The sequence below is a fragment of the Electrona antarctica genome, assembly GCF_951216825.1.
Source record: "Electrona antarctica genome assembly, chromosome: 8".
Lineage (NCBI taxonomy): Eukaryota > Metazoa > Chordata > Actinopteri > Myctophiformes > Myctophidae > Electrona > Electrona antarctica.
Window position 1 is genome coordinate 32,171,101 of NC_136789.1, and position 10,058 is coordinate 32,181,158.

Below are 10,058 nucleotides of genomic sequence, written 5' to 3' on the forward strand. Positions count from 1 at the left end.
GAGGTGCTGCCTGACCGCAACAATATGGAGTTACAGTAGGAGGTGCTGCCTGACCGCAACAATATGGAGTTACAGTAGGAGGTGCTGCCTGACCGCAACAATATACTGTATGTATGAAGGATACTATAACATATCATTGTTTCATCTGTAGTATTCAAAACCAGGCAGCTTTTCACGTGTTAGTGCATATTCTGACCATGTTACACCATGTTAGACCATGTTACCATGTTAGACCATGTTAGACCATGTTAGACCATGTTAGACCATGTTAGACCGTGTTAGACCATGTTAGACCATGTTACCATGTTAGACCGTGTTAGACCGTGTTAGACCGTGTTAGATCATGTTAGACCATGTTAGACCGTGTTAGACCGTGTTAGACCGTGTTAGACCATGTTAGACCATGTTAGACCGTGTTAGACCGTGTTAGACCGTGTTAGACCGTGTTAGACCATGTTAGACCGTGTTAGACCATGTTAGACCGTGTTAGACCGTGTTAGACCATGTTAGACCGTGTTAGACCATGTTAGACCGTGTTAGACCATGTTAGACCATGTTAGACCATGTTAGACCATGTTAGACCGTGTTAGACCATGTTAGACCGTGTTAGACCGTGTTAGACCATGTTAGACCGTGTTAGACCATGTTAGACCAGACCATGTTAGACCATGTTAGACCGTGTTAGACCATGTTAGACCATGTTAGACCATGTTAGACCGTGTTAGACCATGTTAGACCATGTTAGACCGTGTTAGACCGTGTTAGACCATGTTAGACCATGTTAGACCGTGTTAGACCGTGTTAGACCGTGTTAGACCATGTTGGACCATGTTGGACCATGTTGGACCATGTTGGACCATGTTAGACCATGTTAGACCGTGTTAGACCATGTTAGACCATGTTAGACCATGTTAGACCGTGTTAGACCATGTTAGACCATGTTAGACCATGTTAGACCAAGTTAGACCATGTTAGACCGTGTTAGACCGTGTTAGACCATGTTAGTATGCATATTCTGACCATGTTAGACCATGTTAGACCATGTTAGACCATGTTAGACCGTGTTAGACCATGTTAGACCATGTTAGACCATGTTAGACCAAGTTAGACCGTGTTAGACCGTGTTAGACCATGTTAGACCATGTTATACCATGTTAGACCATGTTATACCATGTTAGACCTGTTAGACCATGTTAGACCTGTTAGACCATGTTAGACCATGTTAGACCGTGTTAGACCATGATAGACCATGTTAGACCATGTTAGACCATGTTAGACCATGTTAGACCGTGTGACCATGTTAGACCATGTTAGACCGTGTTAGACCATGTTAGACCATGTTAGACCATGTTAGACCAAGTTAGACCATGTTAGACCATGTTAGACCGTGTTAGACCGTGTTAGACCATGTTAGACCATGTTAGTATGCATATTCTGACCATGTTAGACCATGTTAGACCATGTTAGACCGTGTTAGACCGTGTTAGACCATGTTAGACCATGTTAGACCATGTTAGACCAAGTTAGACCGTGTTAGACCATGTTAGACCATGTTAGCCCATGTTAGACCATGTTAGACCATGTTAGACCTGTTAGACCATGTTAGACCTGTTAGACCATGTTAGACCATGTTAGACCATGTTAGACCATGTTAGTATGCATATTCTGACCATGTTAGACCATGTTAGACCATGTTAGACCATGTTAGTATGCATATTCTGACCATGTTAGACCATGTTAGACCATGTTAGACCTGTTAGACCATGTTAGACCTGTTAGACCATGTTAGACCGTGTTAGACCGTGTTAGACCATGTTAGACCATGTTAGACCATGTTAGAACATGTTAGACCATGTTAGACCATGTTAGACCATGTTAGTATGCATATTTTGACCATGTTAGACCATGTTAGACCATGTTAGACCATGTTAGTATGCATATTCTGACCATGTTAGACCATGTTAGACCTGTTAGACCATGTTAGACCTGTTAGACCATGTTAGACCATGTTAGACCGTGTTAGACCGTGTTAGACCATGTTAGACCGTGTTAGACCGTGTTAGACCGTGTTAGACCATGTTAGACCAAGTTAGACCAAGTTAGACCGTGTTAGACCGTGTTAGACCGTGTTAGACCGTGTTAGACCATGATAGACCGTGTTAGACCGTGTTAGACCGTGTTAGACCGTGTTAGACCGTGTTAGACCATGATAGACCGTGTTAGACCAAGTTAGACCGTGTTAGACCGTGTTAGACCGTGTTAGACCATGTTAGACCATGTTTGACCATGTTTGACCATGTTTGACCATGTTTGACCATGTTTGACCATGTTTGACCATGATAGACCATGTTAGACCATGTTAGACCATGTTAGACCATGTTAGTATGCATATTCTGACCATGTTAGACCAAGTTAGACCATGTTAGACCATGATAGACCATGTTAGACCATGTTAGTATGCATATTCTGACCATGTTAGACCATGTTAGACCATGTTAGACCATGTTAGACCGTGTTAGACCATGTTAGACCATGTTAGACCATGTTAGTATGCATATTCTGACCATGTTAGACCATGTTAGACCATGTTAGACCATGTTAGTATGCATATTCTGACCATGTTAGACCAAGTTAGACCATGTTAGACCATGATAGACCATGTTAGACCATGTTAGTATGCATATTCTGACCATGTTAGACCAAGTTAGACCATGTTAGACCATGATAGACCATGTTAGACCATGATAGACCATGTTAGACCAAGTTAGACCAAGTTAGACCATGTTAGACCATGTTAGACCATGATAGACCATGTTAGACCATGTTAGACCATGTTAGACCATGTTAGACCATGTTAGTATGCATATTCTGACCATGTTAGACCATGTTAGACCATGTTAGACCATGTTAGACCATGTTAGTATGCATATTCTGACCATGTTAGACCATGTTAGACCATGTTAGTATGCATATTCTGACCATGTTAGACCATGTTAGACCATGTTAGTATGCATATTCTGACCATGTTAGACCATGTTAGACCATGTTAGTATGCATATTCTGACCATGTTAGACCATGTTAGACCATGTTAGACCATGTTAGTATGCATATTCTGACCATGTTAGACCATGTTAGACCATGTTAGTATGCATATTCTGACCATGTTAGACCATGTTAGACCATGTTAGACCATGTTAGTATGCATATTCTGACCATGTTAGACCATGTTAGACCATGTTAGACCATGTTAGTATGCATATTCTGACCATGTTAGACCATGTTAGACCATGTTAGTATGCATATTCTGACCATGTTAGACCATGTTAGACCATGTTAGACCATGTTAGTATGCATATTCTGACCATGTTAGACCATGTTAGACCATGTTAGACCATGTTAGTATGCATATTCTGACCATGTTAGACCATGTTAGACCATGTTAGTATGCATATTTTGACCATGTTAGACCATGTTAATATGCATATTCTGACCACGTGTTAGTATGCATATTCTGACCATGTTAGACCATGTTAGACCATGTTAGACCATGTTAGTATGCATATTTTGACCATGTTAGACCATGTTAGTATGCATATTTTGACCATGTTAGACCATGTTAATATGCATATTCTGACCACGTGTTAGTATGCATATTCTGACCATGTTAGACCATGTTAGTATGCATATTTTGACCATGTTAGTATGCATATTTTGACCATGTTAGACCATGTTAGACCATGTTAGTATGCATATTCTGACCATGCAAATCATGGAACATTTTACATTTCAAAGTTTGAATGGTAATAAAAATGATCAATCAAATCATTTCCATTTTATTTTGCTTTCCAAGTGTGTATGCGAGCGCTGTTTCTCACAGTACGGTCCAAAAAAGGGTGCAAAATGATCGACAGTTGGGTACTGTACAGCCAACCGGGGGGGGGGGAAATTGTAACATTTTGTTGAGAATTGCTGGTGTAAATAAAGCATAGAATGAATTAGAGCACGTTGGAATCCAGGATGTTATTTTTACTGAAACTATGATAAAAAGTATGTTCGCCGACTTCTTTTTTTCCACTGACGGGGGGGCAGGGAGAGTTGGACGAAGGCTCTTCCTCATCCTCCCGGTGGGGGCTCCTCACTGGCAGGTGAGCCAGTATAGGATACAACAGTACGTATCCTCCCGGTGGGGGCTCCTCACTGGCAGGTGAGCCAGTATAGGATACAACAGTACGTATCCTCCCGGTGGGGGCTCCTCACTGGCAGGTGAGTCAGTATAGGATACAACAGTACGTATCCTCCCGGTGGGGGCTCCTCACTGACAGGTGAGTCAGTTGGGTACAACAGTACGTATCCTCCCGGTGGGGGCTCCTCACTGGCAGGTGAGCCAGTATAGGATACAACAGTACGTATCCTCCCGGTGGGGGCTCCTCACTGGCAGGTGAGCCAGTATAGGATACAACAGTACGTATACTCCCGGTGGGGGCTCCTCACTGGCAGGTGAGTCAGTATAGGATACAACAGTACGTATCCTCCCGGTGGGGGCTCCTCACTGGCAGGTGAGTCAGTTGGGTACAACAGTACGTATCCTCCCGGTGGGGGCTCCTCACTGGCAGGTGAGCCAGTATAGGATACAACAGTACGTATCCTCCCGGTGGGGGCTCCTCACTGGCAGGTGAGCCAGTATAGGATACAACAGTACGTCCTCCCGGTGGGGGCTCCTCACTGGCAGGTGAGTCAGTAGGATACAACAGTACGTCCACCCGGTGGGGGCTCCTCACTGGCAGGTGAGTCAGTAGGATACAACAGTACGTATCCTCCCGGTGGGGGCTCCTCACTGGCAGGTGAGTCAGTATAGGATACAACAGTATGTCCTCCCGGTGGGGGCTCCTCACTGGCAGGTGAGTCAGTATAGGATACAACAGAACGTCCTCCCGGTGGGGGCTCCTCACTGGCAGGTGAGTCAGTATAGGATACAACAGTACGTCCTCCCAGTGGGGGCTCCTCACTGGCAGGTGAGTCAGTATAGGATACAACAGTATGTCCTCCCAGTGGGGGCTCCACACTGGCAGGTGAGTCAGTATAGGATACAACAGTATGTCCTCCCGGTGGGGGCTCCTCACTGGCAGGTGAGTCAGACTATAGCAATGATTACTGTCACAATATAGAGCTATTTAACACTGTTACTGAACACACTCTATAGCAATGATTACTGTCACAATATAGAGCTATTTAACACTGTTACTGAACACACACTCTATAGCAATGATTACTGTCACAATATAGAGCTATTTAACACTGTTACTGAACACACACTCTATAGCAATGATTACTGTCACAATATAGAGCTATTTAACACTGTTACTGAACACACTCTATAGCAATGATTACTGTCACAATAGAGCTATTTAACACTGTTACTGAACACACTATAGCAATGACTACTGTCACAATATAGAGCTATTTAACACTGTTACTGAACACACTATAGCAATGACTACTGTCACAATATAGAGCTATTTAACACTGTTACTGAACACACACTCTTTAGCAATGATTACTGTCACAATATAGAGCTATTTAACACTGTTACTGAACACACTCTATAGCAATGATTACTGTCACAATAGAGCTATTTAACACTGTTACTGAACACACTATAGCAATGACTACTGTCACAATATAGACCTATTTAACACTGTTACTGAACACACACTCTATAGCAATGATTACTGTCACAATATAGAGCTATTCAACACTGTTACTGAACACACACTCTATAGATTACCGTCACAATATAGAGCTATTCAACACGGTTACTGAACACACACTCTATAGCAATGATTACTGTCACAATATAGAGCTATTTAACACTGTTACTGAACACACACTCTATAGCAATGATTACCGTCACAATATAGAGCTATTCAACACTGTTACTGAACACACACTCTATAGATTACCGTCACAATATAGAGCTATTCAACACTGTTACTGAACACACTCTATAGATTACCGTCACAATATAGAGCTATTCAACACTGTTACTGAACACACACTCTATAGATTACCGTCACAATATAGAGCTATTCAACACTGTTACTGAACACACACTCTATAGCAATGATTACTGTCACAATATAGAGCTATTCAACACTGTTACTGAACACACACTCTATAGCAATGATTACTGTCACAATATAGAGCTATTCAACACTGTTACTGAACACACACTCTATAGATTACCGTCACAATATAGAGCTATTCAACACTGTTACTGAACACACACTCTATAGCAATGATGACTAATAGCCTACTATAGTCTCCATGCCTCTCCAGCTCTTTGATAAACAGATAGAAGTCAGAAGTCTGACCACAATTTAGTTTATTTACAGCCCCAAGTAGTTCAAAGGCCTGTCACAACACGGTCCTTTAGGAAGTGGACCCCTGAGGCAGAGGAGTCCCTTTTATTTGAATAAAGCAATTTTAAAACAATATAAACAGAAAACGTCAGAATAACACGCAATACAAAATAATTAAAAAAGCAAATTCAAAAGGAGTGAGAAGAAGCATAGCTTTTTGCTCCCACCCCCTTTCCATCAATACTAAATATCATTAAATTATCTATTCAATAGAGCAGGGGTTCTCAACGTTTTTGGCTGGGGGACCCCCGGAGATGCTTTGGCAGTGTCTCGGGACCCCCGTCCCGCCCCCTCCCGGCCCCCAATATTAATTGACTGCTACAATAACCTTAATAAGAGACAATACACCATAAATAAATACTGAAACCAGATAATCATTAGGGAAGGTGTAAGCTATATGTAAACTCTTCTTTTTTCTTTTTTTTTAATAATTTGGGGACCCCCTAAAATAATTTGGCGACCCCCAGAGGGGTCGCGACCCACGGGTTGAGAACCCCTGCCTTAGAGACTGCTTCGAGTCCACTGAATGGAGTGTCCAGCATGCTCCACACAGTGAGGACATAGAAGGCTTATCACAATGCCTGCCTGACTGGCTATATGAACTTCTGTCTGGACGTGGTTGTTCCGGTCAGGACAGTGCGCTGCTTGGCCAACGATAAACCCTGCAGGGTAACCAGCGAGGCGAAGGCTGTCCTGAATAGGAAGGAGAGGGCTTTCAACAACAAGGACCAGGCACAGCAGGAGCTTAAGCACTGTATGATGCAGTGCTTATAGGCTCCTGCTGTGCACTCTTCATCCTAGGCTTCCTTCATACAGTCTGTATGAAGGAAGCCAAGGACACCTACAGGAGAAAAGCCTTGGCTTCCTTCATACAGTCTGTATGAAGGAAGCCAAGGACACCTACAGGAGAAAGTGGAGAGGGAGAACAACATGAGGGAAGTGTGGCAAGGCATGAAAACCATCACAGGCCTTTCTGTGTGGAGTTTGCATGTTCTCCCCGTGTCCCCTAGGGTAGGTACCCTCACAAAACACATGCAGTAATCCTGGTCTCTAAACTGCCTCCCCCTGGCCAGCCGGGGCGCCTGATGGAGGGGAAAGGAACTGGTTGGAATAACGTGTTCCTTCCACGCGCTACGTCCAACCAGGGAAACTCCCCCCTGTCAGGTGTAAAGGAGCAACTTGGACACTCAGGCATGAAGGAAGCATGAGGTCAAGTCCGTTGCTCTCCCCATGTCCCCCATATATGGGGACTAGGCTGGCGGAGGGTGTGTAGAGCCCAGGATCATATTAGATAATTGACACAAGGGTGAAAAATGGGTTACAAAATCGTGGGATAAAAAATATTATAAAAAAAAAAGAAAACCATCACAGGCCTCAAACAGGGGAATGGGGGGGGCTGTGGAGGGGAGCAAAGAGAGGGCAAATTAATTTAACACCTTCTTCAACCAGTTTGATTCCAGACTTGTCCCTCCCGCCCCCCATCAAGCCCACAATTCCACAGCCCCTCCCATGTCCTCCATTGTCCCTACCCCGCCCCCTCTCCCTCCGCCTCCCGTCCACCCCCCCTCCCCAAAATGGACATGGACTGTTCACCCCTCCTTCTTCCCCCCAAGCGGAACATGGACCGCCTCCCCCCCACTCATCACAGCTGACCAGGTCAGAGGAGAGCTACGGAGGATCCGTCCCAGGAAGGCGGCTGGCCCCGACAAGGTGTGTCCAAGGTTACTGAAGGCCTGCGCAACCGAGCTTGGGGACCCCCTCCAGCATATCTTCAACCTGAGTCTACGTCTGGGGAAGGTTCCCACACTGTGGAAAACCTCATGTATCGTTCCGGTACCAAAGAAGGGGCGACACGGTGAACTAAATGACTTCAGACCTGTAGCGTTGACCTCTCACCTAATGAAGACACTGTTGGACAAAACAAATTTCCTTCGAGATCTATCTATCTACATTTCTGTCATATGCATTCTGTTTAATATAGAGCTGGAAAGACAGGGAGACTTTGTTTTAACTCAATCACTCAATCACTCACATGTAAATATCACACCCGTGTGAAGTGAGTGGTGCAACTCCGTCTAGGGGTCCCCACAGGAACGCACCCAGGGTGCCGGCCCTGTTCCGGCGAGAAACGGTTGAGAAATGACAGAGTTACCATGTGGGGGTCCCTCTACTGTACTGTCACTGTATGTACTGGCACACCCGAAATCATCATATATACAGTTAATTTGTGCGTGTGTGTTTGTGTGTGTGTTAGGTAGCGCACAGGTGGTGAAAAACCACCATGCTGTTTTCGTGCTCATACCCACCCACCCAGCCAGCCACCCATCCACCCAGCCAGCCACCCACATAGCTCCGTAAGGGAGTGGTTGCACCACTCAAAAAGGCCAACATGTTTCGCCCAGTTCATCAAGTGTCCATCAGGGCGAGAACTAAAGCACAAGTCCTGTACTCAAAATCTTTATTGAGTCAAAGTGGGCCTAGTCATGACATCACAATGTACTCACAGTGCCAACATGTAGCAAATCTAGCAATGTCAAATACAGTTTATAAAGTATTGAGAGTTTAAGAAGTGGTTAAATGTCTGAAAACACACATGGACTGCATGACAACATCCAACGTATTAATAGTACAAAAATAATGTGAATTATGTAAACAAACACAGACATGCATTGCATAATGCATACATCACAAAACAGTATCAATCAGGCATTACAACGGCCCGCCAAAATATACTAAATCAACTGTAGATTTAGTCGACTAAAAGTACAACCAAAACATTTCAGATGACTAAATACGACTAAAAGCTAAATAAAGTTGAATTCAAAAGAGACAAACTATATAAAAATAATCTGTCAATATTAAAGGTATATTCAGTGATTTCACTTAATTCAAATATCACTTATTTTTTGGATAATCCTCGCTACTATAAAGTGTGCTGACCATATAATGAGTTCCTCCCTGTCCCAAGTAAGCCCCTGGGGTCAAAAAACCCTAATTTCAGTTTGGGCTTTAGGTGGCAAAGCCTTCATCCAATCAGGATGAGAGGGGCCTTCCTCCAATCATGATTGAGTGGGGGCGGGCCTTGGTGCACGTGCTGTTGGTCTGTTGTATTTCCCCCACTGTAGAGCGTGTGCATGTGCACATCTTGTTACCGGGGCAGACCAGGTTTTTTTCCAAATCACTGAATGCTCCTTTAATTAACACTGCTACCATTGAAGTATCAGTCCAGGAGACAGACTTTGGTTCGACATAGCATTGGTTTGACCGGATTAAGGTTGGTGAGGGATGCACTGCGCCGTGCTTGGATTAAGGTTGGATTAAGGTTGGTGAGGGATGCACTGCGCCGTGCTTGGATTAAGGTTGGATTAAGGTTGGTGAGGGATGCACTGCGCCGTGCTTGGATTAAGGTTGGATTAAGGTTGGTGAGGGATGCACTGCGCCGTGCTTGGATTAAGGTTGGATTAAGGTTGGTGAGGGATGCACTGCGCCGTGCTTGGATTAAGGTTGGATTAAGGTTGGTGAGGGATGCACTGCGCCGTGCTTGGATTAAGGTTGGATTAAGGTTGGTGAGGGATGCACTGCGCCGTGCTTGGATTAAGGTTGGATTAAGGTTGGTGAGGGATGCACTGCGCCGTGCT